The sequence below is a fragment of the Dipodomys ordii genome, unplaced genomic scaffold (assembly GCF_000151885.1).
Source record: "Dipodomys ordii isolate 6190 unplaced genomic scaffold, Dord_2.0 Scaffold147, whole genome shotgun sequence".
NCBI lineage: Eukaryota > Metazoa > Chordata > Mammalia > Rodentia > Heteromyidae > Dipodomys > Dipodomys ordii.
This window is the reverse complement of record NW_012267363.1, coordinates 2,262,491-2,269,670: the sequence shown is the minus strand read 5'-3', so window position 1 is coordinate 2,269,670 and position 7,180 is coordinate 2,262,491.

Sequence of the window (7,180 nt, the reverse complement as noted above, 5' to 3'; positions counted from 1 at the left end):
TATATATATATATATATATATATTCACCATGTACAAAATGTTTTGAATTAGCTGGGTGACAGTGGATCACACCTGTAATCCTAGGTACTCAGGAGGCTGAGAACTGAGGATTGCTGTTCAAAGCCAGCCTGAACAGGAAGTCCATGAGACTTTTATTTCAAATAAACCACCAGAAAACCGGAAGTGGTGCTGTGGCTCCAGTGGTAGCGTGCTCACCTTGAGCTGAAGAGCTGGGGACAGCCCTCAGGCCTAGAGTTCAAGCCCCATGACCGAGCAAAAAAAAATTTTTGAATTATGTGTACATTGAGCTGGGTGCTGGTAGCTCACGGCTGTAATCCTATTCAGGAGGCTGAGATTTGAGAATCATGGCTCAGCCAGCCTGGGCAGGAAAGTCCATGAGACTCATCTCCAATTAACCACCAGAAAACCTGAAGCAGAACTGTGGCTAAAAGTGGTAGAGTACTTGCCATGAGCTGAAGAGCGCAGGGACAGTGCCCAGGCCCAGAGTTCAAACCTATGGCCACAAAAAAAGAAAAGGGAAGGAAGGAAGGAGGGAGGGAAGGAAAGGAAGAAGTATACATTGTGAAATTACTCAATATACATAATGACTTATGTACACTGTATATAAGCTTATTAGCAAAGTCATGACCCAAGTAATGTACTTAACATATTCTTTGATGAGAAGATAAAATCTAATCTTTTAGCAATTTTCAAGAAAACGGTAGGGTTGGATGTGTGGCTCAGTAATAGAGCACTTGCCTAGTAAGTGTAATGACTTGGTTTGACCCCTAACACCCCGTCCCCCCCAAAAGAAGAGTACAGCAACTGTTACTAAAACCTGTCACCAAGCTAGGCACTGGTGGCTCACACCTGCAATCCTAGCTACTCAGGAGGCTAAGATCTGAGAATCGCAATTCAAAGCCAGCCTGGACAGAAAAAGACAAGAGACTTTTCTCTGATTAACCAGCAAAAAGCCAAAAATGAAAATGTGACAAGTGATAAAGTGCCAGCCTTGAAAGGAAAAAGCCAGGCAAGAACATGTTCAAGTCCTAGTATTGATGCGCGTGTGCACATGCAAACACGCACACACTTATCACCAGGCTGGACAACAAATCTCTTAGACTCATTCCTGCTAATTGAAGTTTTCTATCTTCTGTCCAATGCCTGCTCCCTCATCCACCCTAAATAAAGCTTAGAGGCTTTTAGGGTTTGTTGCTGTTTGTTTGCAGAGATGAGGAATAAACCCAGGGCCTCACACCTGATAAGCAAGCACTCTACCTCTGAGCCACACCCCTGACATGAAGTTGGCATTTTAAGGTGAACAGTGACATTTACCGAGAGGCTCCAGCCACAGGTTGTTCTGCAAGGCCTTTTTCTGTGTGTGCTGGTCCTGAGGTTTGAACTTAAGGGTGCTGTGACAGGCATGAATGGTATCAGTTCACAAACAGCTGCTTTATTTTCACTTTTTAAAATAAAACCAACAGCTATTTTCACAAAATTTATACAAGTGTTTATGTATTTTCCTAATTGAGTTATTTCAGAACCTTCCATCTTTCTTAGAACACTGTGTTCATGTCCCCATGCTCAGGTCATTAGGCTGAAACTAAGGCAGTGTCTCAACAGAAGTCAGAAATCCAAGTTTGCCCAGGACCAGCAAGCTGTGGGTTTGTGACTGCTGTCCTAGTGTAAGGTTTGAAGCATCACTTCTACTTTCAAAAGTGCCCAAGTTCAAGGTAGATACAGTGGCTAATGTTTTTGTTAGTCATGGGGCTTGAACTCAAGGTCTGGGCACTGTCTATGAGCTCTTTTGCTCAAGGCTAGAGCTCTACCACTTTGAGCCACAGTGCCACTTCCAGTTTTCTAGTGGTTAATTGGAGATAGAGTCCCAGACTTTCCTGCCCTAGCTGGCTTCGAATTGGGATCCTCAGATCTCAGCATCCTGTGTAGTTAGGATTACAGGCGTGAGCCACTAGTGCCCCAAACAGTGGCTAATTTATGTAGTCAAAATATTCAAGAGCTAGAGATCCAGGGGACTGTAATTCCAGGCCAGCCTGGGCAAAAAGTGAGACCCCCCCCCAAAATCAGTAAGTCAGGCAATGCACCTGTAGTGCCAGCTGTGTAAAAGGCTATAGGTAGTGGGCTGGGAAGGTGGCTCAGTGGTAGAGCGCTTGCCTTGCATGCATAAGGCCCTGGGTCAATTCCTCAGCACCACATAAGCAAAAAGAAAAAAAGCCGGAAGTGGCACTGGGGCTCAAGTGGTAGAGTGCTGGCCTTGCGCAGAGAAGAGACACAATTCACAAGTAACTTAACCAAAGAGATACCTGAACACAATTCTAAAGGACATTTTTCCCTTCCTCAACATTCACTACAAATCTGTTTGCACAATCCACATTTTACATAGTTGTAACTTTTCCATTTGGTGGTTTTTCTCTCCCCCCCCCCTTTTTTTTGCCTGTCATGGGGCTTGAACTCTGGGCTTGAGCACTGTCTCTGAGTTTCTTTGGGTCAAGGCTAGTGCTCTACCATTTGAGCCACTGAGCTACAGTGCCACTTCAGGCTTTTTTCTGTTTATGTGGTGCTGAGGGATGAAACCTGGGGCCTCATGCATGCATGCAAGCACTCTACCACGGAGCCACCTTCCCAGCCCTGGTGTTTTTTCTTGACTCTTAGAATTACTGAATTCACCAAGAGCTGGCAGAGGCGACATTCCAGTCTCTGCACTTTCCTATGTCACCATACCATAATGTGCTGAGCCGTTCCCTTATTTGGCATTTGGATTATTTCCAGTTTTTCACTCTTATAAATAGCACATGAACGTCTTTGTACAAATTACATTTTTCCCTTCTTGGCTTTCTATTTCCTTGGAGTATATTCCCAAAACTAGTATTACTGGGTCAAAGGTTTGAAAACTTTCATAGCTCTTGTTACCCACTGCCAGAATATTCTCCAGGCAGATTGTAGTATATTTGAGCATTTCAAATGTTTATCCAGGTTTTCTTTCCCACAGTGTAAAGTAAGATTAACCTTCATTGTCTGGGTTTTGTTTTCTTATTCTTAATCTTCCGTGGGAGGAATGAAAAGTTCCAACAAAACAAAAAATAAAGGTGGCAAAGCACTCTTTCTGTAGCCAGAGATGAGCTCTCTCAGACTAACTTGATTATAATGTTAGTTGATGAGATCTGAGGCTGAAATAATTCAGGCCTGCAAGTGGCCTGTGTCCTTTGCCAGCCTTCACCCGGCCTTCAGTGCCTCCAGACTCTGCACTCCATCTCTTCTTTATCTCATGTTCTATCCAAGGCTTTATTAAACTTTCCTCTGTGATGGATAGTCCTTCTTGCCTCTCCAGGTGCTCTTCTATCACTCTGTCTCCTTGCTCTGCTCAGAAGGCTTCTTGGAACACTGCAGCTGCTTCCCTTCCCCTGCCTCCTAGCTTCCAGCTTCCACAAGAGACCAGATGAGGCTGGGAATGTGGCTTAGTGGTAGAGTGCCTGCCTAGCATGCATGAAGTCCTGGGTTCGATTCTTCAGTACCCTATACACTGAAAAAGCCAGAAGTAGCACTGTGGCTTAAGTGGTAGAGTGCTAGTATTAAGCAAAAGAAGCTCAGGGACAGTGCCCAGGACCTGAGTTCAAGCCCCAGGACTTGCAAAAAAAAAAGACCAGATGAAGAGGGTTTGGGCAGGGTTCTTATACCCGTGGGGAGGAGTCAGTGAGCACTGATGTGCTCCTTACTCAAGTTTCCAGCTATTGTTGGGCTAACCTCTCACCACAGCTCTCCTGTTCTCTCTCTCCCTCTCCCTTTCCATTAATTTCTTTTCCCTCTCCACACATTTTTGTAAATAATGCCTCACGCCCTATTTTTTTTGCAATACTGGCCTTTGAATTCTGGGCTTCATGCTCGCTCAGCTGACATTTTGCCATCTGAACCATGCCTCCAGCCCTGCTTTTTGCTGGTTATTTTGGAGAAGGAGTCTTGAGGCCCTTTCTGCCCAGATTGTCTTTAAAATGTGACTCTCTGGTTCTCAGCCTCCTGAGTAGCTAGGATTATACATGTGAGCCAGAAGTGCTTAGCAAATACTACCTTTCTTAAACTCTCCTCAAATTATCCAATTTGAGCATGGCATTTGGGGAGATGTGTGTGTGTGTGTGTGTCTGTGTGTGTGTGTGTGTCTATCCCCCAATCAAATTACTGTCCTTCCTCTGGAGCAGTCTCTGCTGTTTTCTAGAGCTGTATGTTCTGTTACCCATATAACCATTCCACTTGCATTTCTCACCAATGCCTCAAGCTCAACACACTCACACACACAGACACACACACACACATACACACACACCAGAAGCCAGAAGGCCTTACACGTTCTTTGTTCCAGGTAGACTCCTGAGAGCCAGATATCCTTTGAAGACAGTAACTCCTTCTTTTGATACAAAATCCTTACTGAGAGTTGTAGGAAATTGTGTTTTTATCATTGTTGCTGTGCTAATTTGACATTTGGAAAGCTTTAGGGCTTTCTTGCTCTAGCAGAGTATGTCAATTTAATTTCTTTTCAATTATAGTTCTTGCTTCCTTTTCTGAGTAGAAAATTATCACGCAAATGAATTAGGAAGACCGTTTTCAGTCAGCACTGGTGTCACATGCCTGTAATCCTAGGTATTCAGGGGGCTGAGATCTAAGGATAGTGTTTAGAAACCAACCCTGGAAAGAAAGTCTATGACACTCTTAACTCTATTCTTTTTTTTTTTTTGCCAGTCCTGGGGCTTGAACTCTGTGCCTGGCACTGTTCTTGAGCTTCTTTTGCTCAAGGCTAGCACTCTATCACTTGAGCCACAGCACCACTTCCGGGTTTGTCTGTGTATGTGGTCCTGAGGAATCGAACCCAGGGCTTCATATATCTGAGGCGAACACTCTACCACTGAACCACATTCCCAGCTCTTCTCTTAACAAAGTAAGCAAATAAGCAAAATAAATAATAAAAATAGCCATAAGTGGAGCAGTCACTCAAGTGGTAGAGTACCAGCTAGCCTTGAGCAGAGAAGAGACAGGCCCCAGGCCCTGAGTTCCATCTCCACTACTGGTACAGGAAAAAAAAAAATCATGCTTATTTTAGGTTCACTGTCCAGAAGACTACATAGAGAAAAGCTGAGTTACAAATCATAATATCCAGATCTGCTACCAGCCCAGAAGAAACTCAAGATTAAGTCAGATTCCAAGCCAGACACTGGTAGCTCACACCTATAATCCTAGCTACTCAGGAGGCTAAGATTTGAGGATCATGGTTCAAAGCTAGTATAGGCAGGAAAGTCCATGAGACTCTTTATCTCCAATTAAACACCAAAATAACTGGAAATGGAGCTGTGGCTCAAATGGTAGAGTATTAGCCTTGAGCAAAACAGCTCAAGGGCAATGCCCAGGCCCTGAGTTCAAGTCCCAGGACTGGTACAGGAAAGAAAAGAAAGCAAGAAAGAAGAGAGGGAGAGATGGAAGGAGGAAGGGAGGGAGGGAGGAAGGGAGGGCGGGAAAGATGGAAAGAAACTCAGTAGACAAGGAATCTGCCCTAGCTCCCCACCTACCCCTCCTATCCCACTGGATGGACAAAGTCTTCAGCAGCACCTAGGAAACCTGACTGACTTCAGTTTTGCTTTGTTCGACAGAGGCCTTGGCTCACAGCACCCTCTGCTGTTAAGTCACAAAGGACAGGCTGCTGGGTCTGAAGCTGTCCTAAGGAATTCTGACGTGGAAGCAAGAAGCAAGTTATAAGAGCAGAAGAAACTAAAATGTTTTATGCAAAATGCTAAGATGTATTGATTTTTATGATGAAAGACAGGAATAGTGAAGCTAACAGAAGATGAACAGGTGAATTTTTTTCAGCAACTCAGTTTTTCCAGGTTTTTCAAGCTAAGTGGAAATTCCTACATCATCTGCACTGAAGTCCTCAAAATGGAAAAATACACTTTCTTTAACACTAATAGTTTTTTTTTTCATAGATACTGTACCAAGGGTAACAGAAAGGAGGAGACAAATAGACTTAGGATCAAGGGTACGGGGTTAGGAGCTCACCTTGAGGACCCCAGCCAGCCACCAGTACCCAGCACCCAGCCTGCATACCGCTTTCTGATATGGTGTAGCAAAAGTTTTACCTTTTATAAACAGGGAGAGGGATCAGTCTCTTGGGATCAGAAGAAATGGCCTAGCAATCATCAAAGAGGCTCCTTTATATAAACAGTAACACAAGATACACCTGCCAGTCTTATTCTCTGAGTTATAGGTACCACATAAAAGGTATCTTATATTCATAGAGTTCATTGATGAATCCACAGATTCTTTTTTTTTGGTCGGTCCTGGGGCCTGGGCATTGTCCCTGCCCTCTTCAGCTCAAAGCTAGCACTCTACCACATGAGCCACAGCACCGCTTCTGGTTTTCTGGTGGTTAATTCACAGACTTTCCTGCTCAGTCTGGCTTTGAACCACAGTCCTCAGATCTCAGCCTCCTGAGTAGCTAGGATTACAGGCACGAGACACTCGCACCAGGCTTCCAGAGACTCTTAAAAGTCACTGGGCACCTTTTGGAGCTGGCAGACAATTTTCAGCTGTAGAATTTTAATAAAACAGGAGCCCAGACAATGGCATCTGGCAGGAAGGAAAACCAGCAGACTTATCTTAAACAACACTGATTAAACACACTGCTTTATTCGCAATGGCCTGGACACTGGAAAATACAAGGAAACTAAACTCTTCCAAAGCCTCAATCCTCCCCTGCTATCTTCCCATGCCCCAGTATTCCCTATCACTTCTTCCTGTTCTGTTCTTCTACTCCTCAAACTTAGTGGTTTACACTTAGTTGCTTGCTTCTTTTCTTGTATTTCTTCCCCAGTCATAATCGCTGTAAGAAAAGGGCCCTGGCTGTTCCTCAGGGGTGTGGCTCTAGTGCTCTGCACAGCTGTCTGGCATACACTGTGCTCGCAGTAAATATCTCTTGAACAAATAAGCAAATGAATTCAGCAAATACTTGTTTTATGCATCAGTCAATAACAACAAAAATACAAGTTGGATTTTATGAGAGGAATTTTCCACAGAAGAGAGGATTCTTCCCTTCTTTCTGAATCACTTCTTTACTGGAATTAACAACTAAAAACTGTGTGAATATATTCACCATTACAAAATGTTTTGAATTATTTTGGTGCTG